General features: G+C 46.4%; 1 protein-coding gene across 7 annotated transcripts in view; it reads right to left on the reverse strand.

Moving 5' to 3' along the window:
* RHBDL3 (rhomboid like 3) overlaps positions 1–22,193 on the reverse strand; it is a 199,091-nt gene that overhangs the window by 153,769 nt on the left and 23,129 nt on the right. Inside the window, exon 1 of one of the 7 annotated variants that reach the window (XM_053299946.1) lies at positions 21,257–21,354. The exons of 5 other annotated variants lie outside the window; for them this stretch is intronic. The gene's annotated coding sequence lies outside the window, so the exon portion shown is untranslated. Of the gene's footprint in view, positions 1–11,675; positions 11,780–21,256; positions 21,355–22,193 lie in introns of those variants that run through there. One more of the 7 variants, XM_053299941.1, reaches the window with a different exon arrangement.

A 22,193-nucleotide genomic window follows, 5' to 3' on the forward strand; every position in this document is an offset into this window, starting at 1 on the left:
GACAGATAATCATTTCTTCAGAAGGTTGAACTGATAAGAGGCATCACTGCTCACCACATAGGCATCCCCCTACGAGCCCTCTTCATGGGTTTTCCAGATTTCTATATTGCTTCAAGAACCTGCAGAGCCTATTTGACAAGAGACAGCAGTGAGACAAAAGAGGAAGATGTATATTACAGGAAGCAATGCCTCTATGACACCACCGACTTCAAATCTTCTAGGCATGAAGGCACAAACATTTCCATCCCACATTTCAAAACCTACAAGGGTATACTCTCATCTCTGTGGTCAACCGTAACTTGCCTGATCAGGATGAAGTTCTGTGAAGTATCCATTTCCTTTCCTCAAAGAATGTGCTTTCCCTTCATCCAAGCTCTGATCTGACACACAAACTAATTGGCTTTTCTTTTGTTAGTTTCAAATAATAACCAGATCTTTGAAAGCCAACAGTGGGGCACTGAACAAGGAAGTATGATATGCAAGGGGCAAGGCTGCACAAAGGCCATCTGCTCGCCTTTTCTCCGGAGTTCCTATAATGAAATAACTTGAAATGTGAAATTTCAAGTAAAAAGGTCCACAAGTGCCTTAAACATAAATTTTTTAAAGCCATTACCGCACAACTATTACAGCCATCTTCAGCATTGGTTATATCTTATGGGCATCAAATCCCATTTATTAATGGATCAGTCATTCTCTCTAGCTAGCAATCTCGGCAGCAATTTGCATGCCCAGCTTGCAAGCTGCTGTGGGGGTCAATGGCCAAGAACTACATGCATATATTAATCCCTAAAAAGGAAATTAACATCCAGTACTTCTCTGTTTAATAAGCAGACCTGGGGAACTTGATGGAAAGGTTTTGGAAAGCACTAGAAGCAAAGCTAGGGCCCAGGACCTCAGGGCTAAACGGGGATTTTGAACAAGATCTTTCAGGTCCTTGTATATTCATGGAACCACACTTAGTCCAGTTTGTTACCCATATTTCTGAAGTGTACCACTCAGTGCCAGCTCTGTGTATTTTGGCGCCATGGACTGGGGACCAGATCTGGATCAGCCTCTTTTAATCAAGGGTTGTCAACTGATCAGGGGAAACAGTCTGGCCTGCTCCTATGCCTTTAAACAGCAGTCTGATCTGCTAAACCAGCAAGTGAAGCTTTTCATGACATGGTGGCAAACATTTATCAAACGCAGATCAAGCTGCGGTTAAAGGCAAAGAAGCAGGGGACAGCCATGCTGACAACCCTACCCACATCCAGTCCCTGAGAAGAGAGTCCTCCTTGCCACTGACAGTATCAAACATCAGCCTCAGGACTGCCTTGTACAGTGCTACCCTCATAAGTGCTGTAAAGTGGAAGTCTGCTTTGTGAGCTGGATGTCAAGAAGTATTTGTTTATTTCGGCCCAAGGCCAGCATAGATGTCAGAAAGGCCTACTCTGCATCTCCACAGCTGGGTACAAGGCAGCAGTGCACCATTGTTGAGGTTAATATACCAGCATGCAATAATGCAAAATACACTGTGCAATAATGCTCTGTAGTTAGAGAAATAGGGAAAGTTTATAATAATGCTTTCCTTGCATGCTTTACTGCACAATGCAGAAGAAGAATATTGGGAATTCTAAAAACAGAAGTGTGTAACAATGCACCACATATTTTCTACTTATTTATTGCCATTATTTTAACCCCACCTTTCTGTCAGAAAGATTGTCATGGAAGCAGTGTTCTCAAGGACCAAGAAGATGGCATCCTAAATTTCCTAAATTCTAACTTGCAATAAAATTAAAGACAGACACTGACATATGTGAATACAATTGCATAATGTCAGGGCAGAAATCCATTCCCTAGCAGGATATCTGCGAGTACTGTTTTTTAAATGCTGTAAGGAACTGGGGAAGAAACCAGTGATTTCGAATTCTACAGTCCTGTTATGGACAAGATTCCCAGATGTAACACAACGGGGTTGAAGCAATAAATAAATAAATAAAATTAGGAGAAAAAGCAAAGCTTAGCCAAATAATTACCCTGGATTTTCGTTTTCATTAACTGTTCTCAAACACCTTGATGACAAGGCAACGAAGGCAAGATGCCATATGTGCCAACACACACACACACACACACACACACACACACACTCCTGTGCCATTTATCCACGTTCTTAACATCATGTTCATTCCAGTAACTGTGGTCCCTTCTGGTGAGATCTATTTTTGGCACTTAATTATTAATGTTCGTAAGCTTGAGCTATTAAAGCTTTAAAAAGCAAGGAAAAAACAGAAGTCCCCTAACCAGCTGTGTCGCATACAAAGCAGTCATGATGCTTTGGGATGTATTTTTGTCCCAGGTACTACAGCCATGGCAATTTCCTTGCATCAGATGTCACCAAGATAAGCACCTTTTAATAAAAAATGCAGCTAATCCAACTAAGACACAGGAGGATGTTACAAAGGTTAATCGGATCTAAGCCACTGGGTCTTCACCCTACAGCTATTTATTTCGCAACATACTTGGCAAGCAGCACTACCAAGCCCAAATTAAAAGCCGAGAACTGCTCCAGTGCATCCATTTATGGTTGTACCCAGCACACACCAATTGTTTTCTTGCCAGTAAAAGAAACCTCAGGCAGCCTGGGAGCGTGGTGTGTGGTCTCTTGTATGGACAGCATCAAAGCCAGGGAACTGCCGCTGCAACACAATGCAAAATGCACTTGCAGCAGTGTGCCATTCTGCATCCATAGCTTGACAACCTGCTTGCTACTTTTGTGAGAGCCTGCTCGGCACATATAACGGCAGCCCACTACATGCGGCATAAACTGGTGTTATGGACAAATCGAGTTAAGTTCATAGGTATCAATGTGCCTTTAACAACCACCATGAAATCCCGATGCATTTCTAGCTGGAACACCCTTGATCCTGGGACAGCAAGAACAATGATGGAGTTTAGTCCTATTCTGACATTTAAAAGCATCACTGTTACCAAGTACAGCAGTGCATACAGGTAGGAAGTCATGCCTGCAACCTGTCATTCGCTGGCAAATGTCGCACTGCTCATGCTTACAGCGGTGCCTGTCTAAACAGGGATGCACCATATTTGTGACGGTGGGCACTTCTATGATCATGATAGACACCATAAGGTCAATAGATTCAGCCCACCCCACATGAAGAAGTATTCTGCACACAGAAATGCAGCATGGCAGAGATATCTAGGCTAGAAATGTTCCAGCCACATCGTGGCCCCATATGCACTAGGATCTCAACTACAGAGTGGCCCAGTTGCTGCACTGCAGTGCTATGGAGCAAGTCATATGTGCTTACTCGACCAGGCAGCTTCCCAAAGTTTAATCTCACCATAACCTAAAAATAATCTTCCATGGATCTTGATTTCTCATCATCATTAAATAAAGGATGAGCACCACAATACACACTAAACACTTCCAGTAATTCTCCACTTGCATTAAATGTGATGTGCAATGTGTACTTGGGTATACAATTTGAATTATTAGAAATCTAACATTTTTTAAAAATGTTTCTAGCTCTTATGGTGAAAAGATGCATTTGAAAGTATACAGAAGGTACCCGTGAAAGGAAATAGTCTGCTCTGCGTTGCTGCCTACCACTGTTCCCTCTAAGGCATGCGCATGCTCACAAGTTTTTGGATGCCTGCTCAGTTCATTTTAGATCCCGCTCAGGTTGAATCAGGAAGGCCCCATTCTGAATGCATGTGCACACACACTGCCTTAATACTGCTTGCCCAGAACAAAACTCATTCCGCACAGAGATGAAAAAAATTAGAGGGACCACTGCTGCCTACCCCTTTGCCATGGACTCTATTAATGTCCCTCTGTCCAAACATTTCTCATTCCCTTCCAGCTACCTGCATCTCCATTCCTGCCCCAAACTCCTTGTCAGTTGTTTTTTTTTAACATCCTGCCAGAGCAAATGGCACAAAATATCCATTGTTCATGTTCAGAAAAAAGGGATTAGAAAGTACGTACTTAATGTGCACATTTGCAAAAAATGTTCTACATACAGATTTGAACATTTTGGCAATCGTACATGAAGAGATCTGGCAATAAAAACCATACGATCGCTTCAGAGTTCCACAGAACATTTGTCCGTAGGAGACACTGAAGAAAGACACATATGCTGTGGTTATCATTTCTGTCATTTAGCTCAGCCTTCTTTACCCATAAACGCAATGCTACCTGCAAGAGCAGAGCAGAGTACCTATCCATCTGTCCCTACAGTAACTTCTTTTGCAATAGCCCAAAGCTAATTTATTTTATCAGCTCTAGTACTCCAGTTAGTTATAAAGAGGAGAATGGAATAGCAGAAATGGCAGTCATCAGGAACCAGGTGAAGGCAAATGAATCCTCACTGAACCTTCCAGGACTATACTGGGCCCATTAATCAGCACTCAGAGAGCTCCTTTCAGCGGCAGCTTTTCTCACCCACCAGTCATCCTAAAAAATGCCATAAATCAATGCAGCTGGGCCAGAGTTCAGCTACAGGAGCCACCTTGGAGCACACATGATGCTTTGTTTTTATTTATTTTTTAAGTGTCACCTTTGAGGGAGGCAGAACACAACATATTTACTCATGAGATGACACTGAAGGTGTTTAATTGTGGGGGAAATGAAGCTGCCTTAACAGCAGGATATGATGCAAAAGGTGCAACTGTAAGCTCCAGTCTAGGACTACACAATGTGCACACTATGGGGCTATCATGAAAAATGACAATCCCCCTGTTGAGTTACATAGGAACATTCCCTATGACGTGATGTCATCACAGTGAAAGTTTGCCACCTCAATCAGCAGTACCTGACGAGGATAAGGAAACTCACAACATGATAATATCATGCTATAGGACAACTGGCACTACACATTGCAGAGGAGATCTCAACTTGGGCATGCATGCCAACCCCATGAGATGTGTAACAAATAGTTTTGACCTGTAGCAATGCTGGAAAACTTGTGGTATACACATGCAGTACATAAATATTTTTAACACTACGTATACAAATAAGATGAATATGTATATAATGCTTTTCAACAAAAGTTCCTAAAGTGGTTTGTTTGTTTGAAATATTTATACCCCACCCCTCCAGTGCACTACTGCTTGAGGCAGCTCACAACAAGATACAAGATACAATTAAAGTAATAAAATTAACTAAATTAAACAAAAAGGTTGTCATATTAAAAACCACAATCATTATTAGGTTCAAATTAAAGGTTATTTTAAAAGCTAAAAACTGAACATTATAAAAAGCTAAAGAACCTACCAGATATAACAAAAAAAAATGGTGCATTAAAAAGACTCCTTAAAAAGGTGTGTTTTAAGATTTTTTTAAAAAACACTAAGGGAGGGAGCATGGTGAAGCTCTTCAGGGAGGGCGTTCCAAAGCCGAGGGGCCACAACCGAAAAGGCCCTGTCTCTAGTCTCCACCAACCAGATCTCTGTTAGTGGTGGTGTCATGAGCAGGGCCTGAGATGAGCGCAGGGCCCTGGAAAATCCATATGGGCAAATGCAGTCTGACAGGTATAGGTGCTGAATACCAGCACCTTGAATCTAGCCTGGAAGCAGACTGGTAGCCAATGAAGCTGACGCAGGATGGGTGTGATACTCGTGAAGCGACTTGCACCCACGAGCATCCTTGCAGCATTCTGGTTCAGCATTCTGAACCAACTGAAGCTTCCGAACAATCTTCAAGGGCAGCCCCATTTATTTATTTATTTATTTATTAGATTTAGACATAGAGCGCATTGCAGTAGTCCAATCTGGATGTTACCAACGCATGAGTGACTGAGGTCAGGTCCGACTTCTCCAAGTAGGGTCGCAGCTGGCGTACCAGCTGTAGTTGGTAAAGGGCTCTTCTGCACACCACCGCCACCTGCTCCTCCAAGGACAGTGTTGGGTCCAGAAGCACCCCCAAGCTGTGGACTTTGTCTTTCAGAGGGACCATGACCCCATCCAAGATCAGATTTACCTTATTACTCGGATGATCATTTCTACCAACGCAGAACACTTCCGTATTATCTGGATTAAGTTTCAGCTTGTTTGCCCCTATCCAGTCCAGAAGAGACTCCAAGCCCCGGTTCAGAGCATCCACTGCCTCCCTGGTGTCTGCTGACTTAAAAGATAGGTAGAGCTGAGTGTCATCAACATATTGATGGCATTGCAGCCCACACCTCTCCCAGGGGCTTCATGTAAATGTCAAACAGCATGGGGGACAGAATAGACTGTTGTGGAATCCCATAGGCCAAAGGGTGGAGCAAGCATTCCCCAGCACCACCTTCTGAGTACAACCCTCAAGGTAGGAGGGGAGCCACTATATAACCATGCCCCCAAGTACCAACCCAGAGAGACATCCCAGAAGGATACCAGGATTGATCAAAAGCAACTGAGAGGATCAACAGAAAACACACACACACACACACACCGAATAAATAAATAAATAAAGATGGATCCCTGTCGCCAAAGGTTCACAATCTAAAAAGAAACTTAAAGGTAAACACCAACAACAGCCACTGGAGGGATGCTTGTGCTGGGGTTGGATAGGGCCAGTTACTCTCCCCCTGCTCAGAAAAGAGAGTCATCACTTTTAAAAGGTGCCTCTTTGATCAGTTAGCAGGGGGCATAATAATCTCTCTTCCTGACACATCAGAGAAGGAGAGGGACGCGGAATTTTCAGTCAGATTGTTTGAATGTATGTATCTAAGCAGGTCTTTTAAGAGCTTATGGTTGCCCTGTCAATTGAAGCCACAATTACAAATACTGGTTCAAACAAGCAAAACCCCTTTCTTATAGTACGTCATATTTTCTTTTGGTTTGCTTTGTTCTTTGATTGATTTATTTATTTAATCAATCAAATTTGTACACCACCCCAAACTTTCGTCTCTTGGTGGTTAACAATAACATAAAACAAGTTAAAAACAAGTTAAAAACATATACAAAAACTAAAAACAATGTAACAATTTAAAAAATAAACCAGAATTTAAAACCTAAAAATTTAGGAAGCTGAGAAAGCTTGGGCGAAAAGATAGGTTTTCAGGTGTTTTTGAAAACTGCCAGAGATGGGGAGGATCGTTTCTCAGCAAGGAGCGCATTCTACAATCTTGGGGCAGCGACCGAGAAGGCCCGTCTCTGTGTAGCCACCAAACGAGTTGGTGGTAACTGGAGACGGACCTCCTCAGATGACCTCAATGGGCAGTGGGGCTCGTAGTGAAGAAGACGCTCTCTTAGATACCCAGGGCCTAAGCCATTTAGGGCTTTATAAGTTATAACTAGCACTTTGTATTTTGTCCAGTAACCTATTGGCAGCTAGTGTAGCTCCATCAGAAAAGGAGTAACATGGTCTCTACAAGATGACCCAGAGACCAACCTGGCTGCCGCATTCTGAACCAGCTGTAGTTTCTGGACTAAGTACAAAGGCAGCCCCACATAGAGCGCATTACAAAAGTCAAGTCTGGAAGTTTTACCACTTTGTAGGGGCGTGGGGAGACTCCCAGCAGTCCAGGGACAAAGTTGTTTGGGGGGCTCCCTGCGCACCCCAGTGCCAAAGCCATGCCTCCTACTTTCCAGTCCCGCCATTGTGCTTCCCCCTCTATTTACCTGTGGCTGTGGCTGTGGCTGTGGCTATGTCATGGCCCAGACCTCTGAGTCAGAAGAGTCAGAGGAGGAGCAGGAGGACTTGGTTGGGAGAGCAAGCTCAGAAGCACAGCAGGAGGACTTGGCTGTGAGAACAGACTCTAGGTGAGGAGGCGGCAGCAGATGGGAATCTGAACAGCGGGCAGAGATGAGGGTTGAGGAGACTGATCAGGAGGAAGCTGGAATTTCACCTGTGTTAAGAAGTCGTCTCAAGAGAAAGGCTCAGTGGGAGACACGCAGGCGCAAGATCTCACAGGAGAGGAAACAGAAATGCTGAGTCAGGAAAGCCTGATTGGCTGCGGGTTATCTCGAGCGCTATATCAAGCGGACGCTGTTCCTGAGATGGTACTGTCAGCAACGTTGCCTCCCGCAGACAGTGTTCCTCGTACTTAGAATTGTTCACTCTTTCTTGTTTCAGCCTGTCCTTGTTCTGTTCCTTTCTTGCTCCTTTGTTTCAGTTATTGCTCAGATATCGTAGAGGGAGGTACCTAGTTTAGTTTCAAGGGACTTTATTTTGCTTATACTACTTAATCTTTGACAGTCATTCTTCACTTTCATCCGTGCAGCTAAGCTGCTATTCTTATCTACAGAATTTTGATCTTGACTCACAGAAGTGGAGCTGGAGGAATCGTAAATCCTGTTGGGTCAGGCGTGCCAACAGATTTATGACAGGCAGTGGCGGGCAGGTGGGCTTCTCAGCACGCCAGCTTCTCCCTGGCCGGCATTCTGGCTTTCCCCCGAAAAGTGCTCCAGCTTCTCTCCAGCCGAGACGCTGGCCTCCCATTCCCAGGCTGGGGCTCTGGCTTATCTCGTGTCTGCGTGTGGGCCTCCCCATTGAGTAGGGAGAGCATTGCATGTCGAGTGGCTACAGCTCTCTGCCTGGAAGTTGAGCACTCGAGACTAGTGGTGCAGGGTTACTCCAAACTGGTCCAAAATGCTATTCTAGCCTCTCAAAGACAGTCCACCTACAGGGTCTACCAAGCTACTTGGGCAGCTTTTCTACGCTAGGCACATGCCAACCACAAAGACCCATTGTCTGTCAGCATTCCAAAAGTTCTTGCACTCCTACAGGCTGCTTCGGACCTTCATCTCCGTCCTAATACCCTGAGGCAACACGCTTCGGCACTCACATCGGTTCTGAAGATCTCCTCTTCCGATGTGGGTCCATTTTCCCTTCACTCGCATATATCCAGGTTCCTCAGAGGGGCTTCCAACCTAGCCCCCCCCCCAAGCATTTTCCCTCATGGGACCTCAACAAGGTTCTCAATGCCTTAACTAAATCCCCCTCTGAACCCCTTTCTTCTATTCCCCTAAAAACCTTAGCCTTCAAGGTTCTTTTCCTTGTGGCCATCATAAGGAGGCCCGAGTGCAGGCCCGAGAGAAGCCGGCGTGCTGACCAGGGAATGGGGAGGCCTGCGCGTCAGCCAGGGAGGCAGGAGAAGCCCACCTTCCACCACCAGGGGTAAATGGGAAATGTCAGTGGGCGGGGGTGCACAGGGGTGGGGCAGCAGGGACATTTGCACCCCCTCGTCCAAAGGACGCTAGGCCCATGGTACTGTGTCCTTTTGTTCTACAAAAGAATGCAAAAATTAATTGATGGAGCTGGGTAAATAGGTATACAAGTGCATATTTTGCATTATTTTAAGAGTTCCAGCAGGGATGGAGTTGTGGGATAGTATCTAGAACAGCAATCTGTGATGTGTCCAAGGTTAACAACTACACATTTATGATGCCACAAAAACATACTATGATGAATTCATCTCCTCACTCACAACATAGAAGAGTCAGCTACCTCAGCCTCTGAGGCCATGTCTGGGCCTAATCCCAGTATCTAGGCCTTCAATGATCTATATCAAGGGTTGTCAACGTTGGGTCCCCAGATGTTATTGGACTTCAACTCCCATAATCCTCAGCCCCAGTGGCCTTTGACTAGGGATTATGGGAGTTGAAGTCCAATAACATCTGGGTACTGAATGTTGAGAACCCCTGATATAGATCACTGAAGGCCTAGAGATTCCTTGAGCCTGGCCTGAATGGAGTAGCTGTGACCAACTCACCCACACATTCTACTCTGAAACAAAACATGGTAGGAGCGTAAAGAAAGTCAGCATTTCCACCAAGATCCGCAAATAGAATAGACAGGCATTATATACCGAAGGGCAAACTGGTGATGAATGTGGCAAGGCAAACTAAACTTGTGGTCAACACCTGTGTGCAGAAGCTGAAGTGGAATCTGTCCTTTACCTGAAGTACCTGCCCAAAGCTTCTACAAGCCTGGGGATTTTTGCTCTTGTTTTCACCCATCACAACTCACTACCTTTATATACCTTTATCCTTAATCAGAGGTTTTTAGTTCTGTTCACATAAGTGGCGCAGCGGGGAAATGTTTGACTAACAAGCAGGTGGTTGCCGGTTCAAATTCCCACTGGTACTGTATCGGGCAGCGGCAATATAGGAAGATGCTGAAAGGCATCATCTCATACTGTGCAAGAGGAGGCAATGGTAACCCCCTCCTGTATTCTACCAAAGACAACCACAGGGCTCTGTGGGCGCCAGGAGTCGAAATCAACTTGATGGCACACTTTACCTTTACCAGCTAAACGGGTAATGGAGAAGGGGCAATGTCAGCCAGGGGATGAGCTTGGGGAAAGCAGATGTCCACGGATCACCATTAAGAAGCATAGCCTCTGCTACTCATGCTAATAGAGGACAGTGCCACAAGGTAAGCCTTGCATTAGGGGTAGACAAGACTTAATCGTCTCATAGCCCAGCTCTACAGTTCCATACAGATGTGGTCACACTGAAAGGGGCTTGCATCACAGCAACTGGAATGGCATCCTATACCAACTTAGCAGAGCCGTTTGCACCTCCATTTAGAACAGGTGAAAGGGCTGAAAGCATTAAAAAGTGTTACTGGCGCCCTTGCAGTGTTGTGCCAGGCTTGGAGCAGCTCCTTCCACTGGCACAAGTCAGGGCACTGTGCTGATGTGTTGCAGAAGCATTTACCATTTGCAACAGAAGAGGCTACGGGAACAGGAAACACATCTTATTTTCCTTTCAATAAGCACTGCAGTAAAATACAGGAGGTAGAAAGGTATGTTATTTTATTGGACCCAGCATCACTTGGTGTAGGAGTATGCAAACTCAATGAGCAGCCGTTCAAACCGCCTTCAACATGTGTGTGTGTGGCGGTGGCGGGGGGGGGGGTGGCTACGATCTGTTTCCAGGTTACTGAAAGTATCTGCCCAGCTGGTCTTAGTGGCAGTGACTGCACAGCAGAAAAACACAGTGCAGTAAAATACTGTAATTCTGGAGTCATTTCCAGTCATTTGGAAACCTTGCTATCATAGCATAGCATGTTATGGTAAGAACAGACATTAAAAAATGCCAGAACAGTAATTTGCTGCCCTTGCAGGCATAAGCACTGGCCTTAAAAGAAAGGACGCTGACATTGCTTCGGCTAGCTAGCCGGCTGGCACTGTTCCTATAGAGACAGGACTCTCCCCTGGACAATAGGGCAGCCATGAGGAGAGAGGTTTTAAACACACAGCTGAATTGCATAACAATACTTGGCCAAAGATATACCCCCCTCCACCCCCACCAACCTAGGTATAAGCTCTAAAATTTAATATTGCTTTAATAGACTTGCATATGGAGGATGTGATGTTCTGAGCAACGCATTAGTAAAAACACACGTACTGGGTAGCGGGGGGAAACATGCCATATGATACTGAAATTGAATCAACAACAGTACACTATGAGTCACCAAAAATATCCACAAAAACCAATCCCCAAACACTGGAAAATCAAGTCACTATAGAAGAAATATAACCAAGGGCAGTTTTATTTCAAACTACATGCAGTATCATTTGCTTTTCCTGCTGCCCTCCCCCCACCCGCCCACCATTCCTATGAGATTTATTCCTATGCAATTCAGAGATGGGAGAGCATATATGTTTAACAAGAGGAGAAAAGCCCCTGAAACTCTGACAAACCTGGAGGTGCAGCAAACAGATGAATTACATAAAGCTGCTTACCTTAAGCCTGACTGTGTCCTTCCCCTAGTGTATTTATGCTACCCTTAGCAAACACACAAAAGCAACTCTCAACGGTTGGCCTGCACACCAGGTGGTTAGTATGAACCTTCCTTGGGAAGTGGGGGTGAAAACATTCACCTTATGAAATAAGATCAGCAGAGCCGAAACAATTTAGCCGAACAAAAGCACCGGGGGTGGGGAGGCCTACAACGGCATAAAATAAAATTAGATCTCATAAATAGATCAGAAGAATAGGATACAAGATGGAGACACATTTAGGATACAGAGGGAGCATTACCCCCATATAGAAGCAGAAGCCATACATGGAAGCAACTTTCCAGGTATTTAGCCAATTCAGCCATTCAGGGCCACTAGTTGCCTGTAATTACCCCTGTTAACTGAGCAAAGAGACACCTTTTAAAGTGGTGATTCTCTCATATTTAGCAGGGGGAGAGCAACTGGCCCTATCCAACCCCAGCACAACATCCCTCCAGTGGCTGTTGCTGGCGTCTACCTTATGTTTGTTTTTAGATTGTGAGCCCTTTGGGGACAGGAGACCATCTTATTTATGTATATAAACCACTTTGAGAATGGTATATTGAAAAGCGGTATATAAACATCCATAGCAGTAGTAGTGGTGGTGGTAGCAGTAGTAGTAATAAGCCACCTAATGGCATAGTGGGGAAAAGGAACATTGGCTTACCATGGAGGATTCTTTTTCCCTGTGTTAGGAGCTCATCAGATAGGGTTGTATATTGAGCATGCTCGAGACAGAACTGGATCGTGTGACTTAATTCCCTGCCGAAGGCACCTCCCAGCCCCAGTTCCAGGGCTGTTGCGAAGAGTGAGAAATGTCATGTGGAGAGAACTAGAACATTTGGTAAGGATCAAGTAACATAGGATTGAGAAAACATAATTTAATCAAGTATGTAGAGAGAGAAAACGAGAGGAGAGGTAGCCTGGCAATTGTAACCCTGAGAGCAGTCTCCCCCATCAGATAAGGTGATCCTCTGAAGGACTGCGGCATAATTCCCTCCCTGAAGAAGTCAGAGGAGATCGTACATCTGGGTGGGGCTGATGAGCTCCTAACATAGCGGGAAAGAACCCATCACGGTAAACCAATGTTCCTTTTTCCCCTTGTGTAGGAGCTTATCTGATAGGGATGTACCCAAACTAGTGAGAAAAGGAACATGGGAGGGGAGGATGTATCAGACCACTTGTTGAAGGACCATGCAGCCGAAGGCAGCCTGGAGAGTGGAGAAGGATTACACTTTGTAATATTTATTTGTTTTATTTATTTATTTACACAGTCAGACAGGTGTTATTGACTGGTTTGTTTTATCCAGACATCGAGTCCTTCCCAAGGACCTGGAATGCCAGAATTTTATTGTCAATTGTTATAGATATCGTCGCAGAATATAGGCTGTTCCCAGTAAAGCTAATTTTTGTAATTGGCTGATGGTGATTTCTGTGGCCCCTATGGTGTTGAGGTGCTCTTCAAGGTCTTTTGGAACTGCACCCAGGGCGCCAATTACCACTGGGATTATTTTGGTCTTTTTCTGCCACAGCCTTTCAATTTCAATTTGTAGATCTTTGTATTTGGTGATTTTTTTCCTATTTCTTTTTCTTCTATTCTGCTATCCCCTGGTATTGCTATGTCGATTATTTTCACTTGTTTTTCTTTCTTCTTGCCTACAGTGATATCTAGTGTATTGTGTGGCAGATGTTTGTCTGTTTGTAGTCGGAAGTCCCATAATATTTTTACATCTTCATTTTCGACAACTTTTTCAATTTTATGGTCCCACCAATGTTTGGCTACTGTACAGGTAGCTTGTATTTTTTGTAGATGTTCCAGTGTATCATCCCTGCTACCTTGTCATGCCTTTGTTTGTAGTCAGTCTGTGCGATCTTTTTACAACAGCTGATTAGGTGGTCCACAGTTTCATCTGCTTCTTTACAAAGGCGGCACTTGCTGTTTGTGGTGGATTTTTCGACTTTTGCTCTTATTGCATTTGTTCTTAGTGCCTGTTCTTGTGCAGCCAGTATTAAACCCTCTGTTTCTTTCTTCAAGTTGCCATTCCTAAGCCATTGCCAGGTCTTGCTGATGTCTGATTTTCCACTTATATTGTGCAAATATGGACCATGCAGGGGCTTATTTCTCCATTTTTCTGCTCGGTTCTTGACTTGTTCTTTCTTGTAGGCCTGCTTTGTTTCATTGGTGTTGAATAGTTTCGCATTATTGACCATTTGAAGTGCATCTTCTTCACTGTCCTTGATATATTCTTCAAGGCCTCTTTTCTCCTCCTCTACTGTTTGATAGACTTGCAGCATTCCTCTTCCACCTGAGCTGCGAGGGAGGTATAGCCTATCGACATCACTGTGGGGTTGCAGAGCATGATTGATGATCATGATTTTCCTGGTCTTACGATCTACCTTCTCTAACTCTGCCTGGGTCCAGTCTATTATTCCTGCAGTGTATCTGATAATAGGTATAGCCCAGGTGTTTATGGCATGTATGGTATTCCCGCCATTGAGTTTGGACTTGAGGATTTTTCTAATTCTCCTGATGTATTCACTTCCAATTTTTCTTTTAACTTCAGTGTGTCCGATGTTATCAGCCTGGAGAATGCCCAAGTATTTGTAAGGTTCTTTCTCTTCCAGGTTCTTGATCTTGCTTCCATTGAGCAGTTCTATTCCTTCTGTTTTTGTTATTTTCCCTCTGTTCATTATTAATGCAGCACACTTGTCTAGTCCAAACTCCATTGCTATATCGCTACTGAATATACGGACAGTCCCCCGTGATGCCTGATACTGAATATACGGATATTATTATTATTTCAATTTTTATACCGCCCTTCCAAAAATGACTCAGGGGGGTTTACACAGAGAAATAATAAATAAATAAGATGGGTCTCTGTCCCCAAAGGGCTCACATTCTAAAAAAAAAAACACAAGATAGACACCAGCAACAGTCACTGGTGGTACTGTGCTGGGGGTGGATAGGGCCAGTTACTCTCCCCCTGCTAAATAAAGAGAATCACCACGGTAAAAGGTGACTCTTTGCCCAGTTAGCAGGGGATAATGGAGAATGAATGGTGTAATGGAAGACCAGGTAGCTGCCTGGCAAATCTCTGAGAGCAGTGTGTGTGCGCAGAGAAGGCCGCGGACGCGGCCACGCTTCTGGTGGAGTGAGTGTTACCCCTCTGGGAGGAGGGAGGTTAAGGGAAGTGTAGCCTAGGATAATGTAAGACTTGATCCAATTGGCAAGAGTGGCCTTGGATACCCTGTTGCCCAACGTGGGCGTATGAAAGGAAACAAAGAGAGCATCTGATTTTCTTGGTGCTGTGAATATCCTTGGTGCGCCAAATGTAAATGCGTAATGCTCTACGCATGTCCAATTTATGTCAGCGTTTTTGCTTGGAATGGGCCAGGTAAGGGCAAAAGGAAGGCAGGACGATGACTTGGGACCTATGGAAGGGAGTGTTAACCTTAGGGAGGAAGGTAGGGTCAAGCCGAAGGTTAACTGAGTCAGACTGGAAGGTACAAAGTTCCCTGAGCATAGACAGGGTGCCTAGCTCGGATACTTGGCAGGCCGAGGTGATGGTCACACGGAAAAGAACCTTGAAGGTTAAGGTTTTTAAGGGAATAGAAGAAAGGGGTTCAAAGGGCACTGAGAACCTTGCCCATTAGTTAGGGCATTGAGAACCTTGTTGAGGTTCCATGAGGGAAAACGCTTGAGAGGTGTGGGGGCTAGGTTGGAAGCCCCTCTGAGGAACCTGGATATATGCGAGTGAAGGGAAGATGGACCCACATCGGAAGAGGAGATCTTCAAAACTGATGTGAGTGCTGAAGCTTGTCGCCTCAGTGTATTAGGACGGAGATGAAGGTCCGAACTGGCCTGTAGGAATGCAAGAACTTTTGGAATGTCGACAGACAATGGGTCTTTGTGGTTGGCGCGTGCCCAGAGCAGAAAAGCTTCCCAAGTAGCTTGGTAGGCCCTGTTGGTGGACTGTCTTTGAGAGGCTAGAACAGTATTTTGGACCAGTTTGGAGTAACTCTGCGCCGCTAGGTTTGAGTGCTCAACTTCCAGGCAGAGAGCTGTAGCCACTCGGGGTCGGGGTGGACCAGAGAGCCCTGATGGAACAGGTCTGGGTGATTGGGTAGGCATCACGGGGGACTGAAGATTTGAGTGATTTGAAGGAACACGTCTGGATGAAGAGACCATTCTGCTGGGTCGAGGGATCTTCAACTAAGCCAATCTGCTTGTGTGTTTTCCTCCCCCTTGAGGTGTTCTATGGTTATGGGTCTGAGATTGGCTTCCGCCCACTGGAATAAGAGTTCAGACTCCTTCATCAGTGACTTGGACCATGTGCCACCCTGTCGATTGATGTGCGCCTTGCGGTCATGACGTGCTGTCCTCGAAGGAGATGTTGAAATTGGATGAGCGGGAGGTGGACTGCGTGGAGTTCTAGCTAATTTATGGATCTTTTTTATTCCTTGAGTGACCATGGGGTCTGCACCAGTTGGCCCAGGCAGTGGGCTCTCCAGCCAGAGAGACTGGCATCTGTGGTCACCATGAGGTGGTGGGGTTCAGAGAGCGGGAGGCCTCTGAGGAGAGCCAGGGACAGCCACAACTGCAGAGAATGCTTTAGTGCCAGAGGCAGAGAAATGATGTGATGAGTTGAAGCCATAATCATGTCCTTAAAGGGTGGAAGCAGCCATTGAAGGGGCTGAGAGCGCCAGCTGGCCCACGGAGTGCATTCAAGACACGCAATCGTGGAACCAGGGCATGGGAGAGCTCCATGACGTCCGCCAAACTCCTGTGGAGAAGAGGGCGCAATTGGTTGGAGATCTTTTCCCTCCCTTCTGGTGGGAGAAAGATGGAGTCCTGAGCAGTGTCAAAGAGAGCCACCAGGTGAACAAGGGACTCAGAGGGAACAAGGTGACTCTTTTCTGTGTTTACCATGAAGCCATGGTCCTGAAGACAGAGAAGTGTCGTGCGGATGTCCTCCCAGGCTTGACGTAGAGACGGAGATCTGATGAGGAGATCATTGAGGTATGGATGGATGTGTATTCCCTGGAGGCGGAGGTGCGACACAAGCAATATCATGATTTTCGTAAATACCCGGGGTGCAGATGAGAGGCTGAATGGAAGGATGTGGTATTGGAAATGTTGACCATTGTATGAAAAGCGGAGGAGTACTCAGTGCTCTGGCCTGATGGGAATGTGCAGGTAAGCTTCTGAGAGGTCCACTAAGGCAAGGTAGTCCCCTGGGCGTATGGCAGGCCTGCACAACATAAGGCCCAGGGGCCAAATTCAGCCCACAGGGGCTATTTTACTGGCCCCCAGGTATCCTGCAGCAATGCAGGATCTGGAAACTGCCTTTTGGCAACATACTATGCATGTTTTCTCAGAACTTTGTTCCATGGTGTTCCCAGCGAGGCTTACTCCCATGTATGCATGCCTAGGATTGCAGCCTGAAAGCAATGACAATTTAGGGAGAGGAGAGGACTTGGCATTTGTTTGGGGCTGACATGCACTCTAGAGACCCCACTGATTAAGCAGGGACAGGACCTATTTTCTGGCCACTATCCTTGTTTGAAACTATGGGTCCACTGACAGGGGGAATAGATCCACAAGTAACTAATAATATTTTTAATTTTAATGTAATGTGCTAAAACTGACTTTGTCCCCTGCACGCCAAATTGTGGATGGTTCCGACCCACTTATTAGAGTTGTGCAGCCCTGGAGTACCATCTCCTTGATTGTGTGAAGGGATTCCATCCTGAACTTTTTCTTTTGGATGAAGCAGTTGAGGAACTTCAATAACCACTCTCCAAGACCCGTCCTTCTTGGGAAAAAGGAAAAGGATAGAGTATTTGCCATGAAATTTTTGCATAGATGGAATGCATTCTATCACATGAATCTGGAGAAGATGGTAAACTGCTTGGATCATCCAAAGATGTTTGGCCGGATTGTTGGAGTGTGGTAAAGGCAGGAAGCGCTGGGGAAGGTAGGAGAGGAGTTTGAGGGTGTAGCCATTGGATACAGTGTAAATCACTCAGTTGTCGGTGGGCGTGGACATCCAGGTCACTGCAAAATCCCTGACAACCTGCCGCCCACTGGGATCGAGTCATTGCCTGTGTGGAGCTGGTGTGGGGGGAAGGGTCTGTTGCCGGTCCCGCTGGAATTGCCTCTGGAGCGTTGATGCCACTGTGGCCTGCTGACAACTCTGGAGTTTTGGAGATTGAAGTCCCAGAACTGCGTGTAGGGCTGATTGTAGAATTGCCTGTTGGGGCAAAAGGAGTAAGTCAGGGCTCAAAAGAACCTGCGTGAGTCCCTGCAGTTGGAGGGCATGGCCTTCTTTTTGTCCTTAGTTTCTACTAGGATAGGATCTAGTGCCAGATCGAATCGGTTAGTACCTGAGAAGGGTGCTGATGTCAAGGCAAGCTTGGACTTAGAGTCCACATTCCAACTTTTGAGCCACAAGGATCTGCATACCACCACTCCGGCAACCGTAGCCCTAGAGGACTGTTGAATACAGTCCAAGTTGGAATCAGCCATAAGGGCCACGGCTTTGGCCATTTTGTTCTTGGGAACAAGGAAAAAGATAGAGTAGATGCTCCCTGGTGGAGCTTAGTGTTTTGGGGAGGAACCAGGGCCACAAGCTCCTTAGCCCAGAGCATGGAGGCCCATGCAAAAATGGAGTTGGTGGTAGCTGCTTTGATGGTCATGGCTGTGGTGTCATAGACTTTTCTCAAGAGAGTGTCACACCTCCTGTCTTCTTGGGACTTTAACTGCTCTTGGCCTTCTGTATGTAGGATAGAGTCTGAAACTAGCTGGGCTACTGGGGGGGGGAGGGCTATTTTGGGGGTGGCCAGTAGGGTCATCACCTCTTGTGAGAGATGGTGGTGCTTTTGGGGGAGATTGCCAATTGGCTTGGAAGACACTGGGTGTTGCCACTCAGCACACATAACCTTGCGAAAAAGAGGAGGGAACGGCACTGCCATGGAAACGGAAGTATTTGAGGGTAAGACATTCTGATCTAAGGTGGTTGATGGTTCAGTAGATTCAGAAGATGCCACATCATTAATTGTTCTCTTTCCCTTGGACAAAAGAATATCAAAATCTGCGCAAGAAAAAAACCTAGATGAGTTAGGGATGGGGGGACGACCTCCTCATCTGAGAGTTCTCCATCCTCCTTATTAGAGCAAGTCGGTTCCGCAGGTTCTGCTGGTTCCAAGTGCGAGGAATCAGAGACATAGGTGGGAGTGGCTGGTCTGACTGGAACAGGAGGGGGGCAGTCGGAGGAGGCGGGGGAGGGGTTGTGAAGCCAGTGCAGTGGAGAGGCAAGGAGGCAGGGTAGGTGCCATAGCGACCAGTACAGGGAGAGGGGGATGCCTGGGTCATTTAGGCCTTGTATCTTCCTGAGAGGAGGAGGAGGGTGGTTGTCTAGGCCTCCTTTTACAACTGGGAGGTAATGGTCTGGACACGAATAGACCGTGCTCTGAAAATTGGATGGCTTGCCTGCATGGGCTACAGTCGGGGGAGGGGGAGGATAGCCGGTCACTGCCCCTTCTGAAAGGTAGCCAGCGTCATCTATGGCCAGGTGCCAAAGGAGTCAGGGCTGATGGCAAAAAAATCAGAACCGCAGGAGATTCATGAGAGGGGCCCGCTGGTGGGAGGCTAATCGGAGCCACAGGTGGCTGAGAAGTTGGAGCCGCAGGTGGCTCAGTGGCAGGGCACGCAGGTAGAAGCTCCTTCCTAAAGAACTCCCTCAACCCGTGGGTAACCCTTGGGGAGAAGAGAGGGGCTGGAATACTCACAGGTGCTGGAGGAGCAGGCGACAGGTCGGAAGGGACAGCCGGCATTGGAGATTGCCTGGGCAGTGGGGAGGGAATGCGCAGGCCAGCCAGTTCCCCCTCAGCCACTGGGCCCGTACCGGGCAAGGCCAAGGATGCCAGGAGATCGCGCAAAGGGCGCTGGTTGTCCCCCTCAGGAGGCAGCAGTTTGTGATGGCGCGCTTTCGTTTTCGATCTCTTTCAGACCACTTTAATTAAGAGCTTTCCGCTTAGTCATAAGCTTTGCGCTCTGGAGATCAGCTCCTTGCAGTGCTGCTTTTTCTTTGGGGAGGCCTGGGCCCCGCAATGTTTGGACTTCTTGGAAGCCTTAGAGAAGAGCTGCCCTGAAGTCTTTGCCCCCTGAACAGTAACGGCAGCCATGGTAGGCACGGAGGAAGCCAACGCTGCTTGCGACATGCAAGCAGGGCCCGAATGCACCAAGCTGCCCAGGTCCTGCGGCAGCTGGGACCCCTCTGAAAGGGAGCCCTACAGGAGCTCCTCGGCATGAGCCAGCTCCATTAGAACTGTGCCCAAGCAAAAACGCAGAAAGAAAAACAATCCTTTTGTTCCTTCCAATTAGCCAAATTAGTAGAATGATTTTGAAGTTTTAGATTAGCCAAATTGAGAACAGGTCTCCTCCCACCCTTGCCCAAGCTAAAAAAGGGAGAGGAGGAGAAATAAAGCACCAAGTGCAGCAGAGCAAGTAGGAAGCATGGAATGGCCAAAAAACGCCAAAGGTAGTAAAGTGCTCTCTCCACTAACATCCTATCTCAAGCAAGACAGAACTGGGGCTGGGAGGCACCTTCGGCAGGAAATTAAGTCACATGACCCAGTTCTGTCTTGAGCATGCTCAGTATACAACCCTATCTGATGAACTCCTACAGGGGGAAATGACTTGACTAGCAAGCAGGGGCGTAGCAAGGTTGGAGTAGGCCCAGAGACAAGATTTTAAAATGGGCCCCCCCCCAAAGTCCAGGGCCTCCGCACACCCCAGGCCCCCAAGGATTTAAGTCTGATATTCCAAAATAAGTATGCTGCCTGCAAATACATTTCACTGAATACACACACACACGTCACAATATATAGTGATATACATTGAGTACTATACATTTGTATTACTTTTAATGCCTAGAACACACTAGAAAGATGAATTATTAAAATGGGCCCCTCGCTGCAGATTAGCAAAGGAGACTTTCAATCATGCAGGGTGAGCCTATGTTTGTTTTCCCAGAATTCTGAACAAATTCAGTCAAGTTTGATTGCAGGAGGTTTTTCACAGGAGGCTTTTAAAGCCCTTTAACACACATCTCCTCTGGAATGGAGGTGCTGCATTCACATGTTGGCCAGATTTACCCTGAAGTCCCTGCAAGTTATTGGGGAGCAGTTCACACACAAGAAAAATAAAACAAAAGCACCACACATGCCTCACAGTTCTCACTCAGACCTTCTGGGTTGCAAAACAACTTGAACATAAGTGCATTTATAAATGAATGAATGAATAAATAAAATTAATAAAATACTGTTCCAGAAGTTTTTGCAATTTTCTGCCATGAAACAAGCCACTTATAGGACTTTTTAGATAGTTTTTTTTAAGTCAGCAAATTTTCCAAGCTGTTTCAAAATAAATATTCAGAGACTTCTCAGTCCCTCCCCCCCATATCCAAGCCCTATGGCAAGCAGATCCCTATATATGGGGGGGGGGCGGGAAAGGTAACCACAAAAAGGAGTTCACACTCTACCTGGCAAATGCTGGTCTGGGTTAAGCAGGGCAGCAAGGGGTCTTCTGCTGCAGAGAACACTCTGGCTGCCTCCTCCTTCCTGGCTGGCTTGGGCGCTACTCGAGTTCAGGCTTCACTGCGGCCTACACGGAGGCCTCCGTGGAAGCCCCGCCCACCCGCCGATCAGCTGAGAGGCGGGAGAAAAGGAGCTCTTTGCAGCTTGCCTGCTGCTTCGATTGCGGCCAGCAGAACAAGCAGGAGAGACGGCGAACAGGGCAAGTGGCTGAGAGGCTATGGGGCTGGGCAGAGGGCAATGGGGAGTCACATGAGGTGCCTCTGGGGTGCCCCTCCAGGCAGTGGGGCCCCCAGACAACTGTCTCCCCTTGCCCTATCATTGTTACGCGCCTGCTAGCAAGCCAGAGGTTGTCAGTTCGAAACCCCAGTGGTATGTTTCCCAGACTATGGGAAACACCTCCATCAGGCAGCAGCAATATAGGAAGATGCTGAAAGGCATCATCTCATACTGTGCAGGAGATGGCAATGGTAAACCCTTCCTGTATTCTACCAAAGACAACCACGGGGCTTTGTGGTCGCCAGGAGTCAACACCGACTCGATGGCACACTTTACCTTTAGTAGTAGTAATTAAAGCTGAATCAGAGATCCCGAGTACAAGTGAATATATATGGTTTCTATTAAAGATAGAATTAGAAAGTAAAAGAAGGATAAGTAATTCAACCTCCAGTATCAAACTTTGGGATGCTATACCACTACAGATCAGCTGAGGCAAGCCAGACTCCCGTATGTCACAAGCAAAGAACAAGTGTACTGCAGAACATAGCCTGTATGTAACTCCAGCCCCTTACACAAATGCAACATACACTATGGAAGAAGGCAAAAGGTAGCCTCGGTATTAAAAGCATTTCAGACCAGAATAAAATTTTGGAATGGTGCCATGGG

The sequence above is a fragment of the Hemicordylus capensis genome, chromosome 2 (assembly GCF_027244095.1).
Source record: "Hemicordylus capensis ecotype Gifberg chromosome 2, rHemCap1.1.pri, whole genome shotgun sequence".
Lineage (NCBI taxonomy): Eukaryota > Metazoa > Chordata > Lepidosauria > Squamata > Cordylidae > Hemicordylus > Hemicordylus capensis.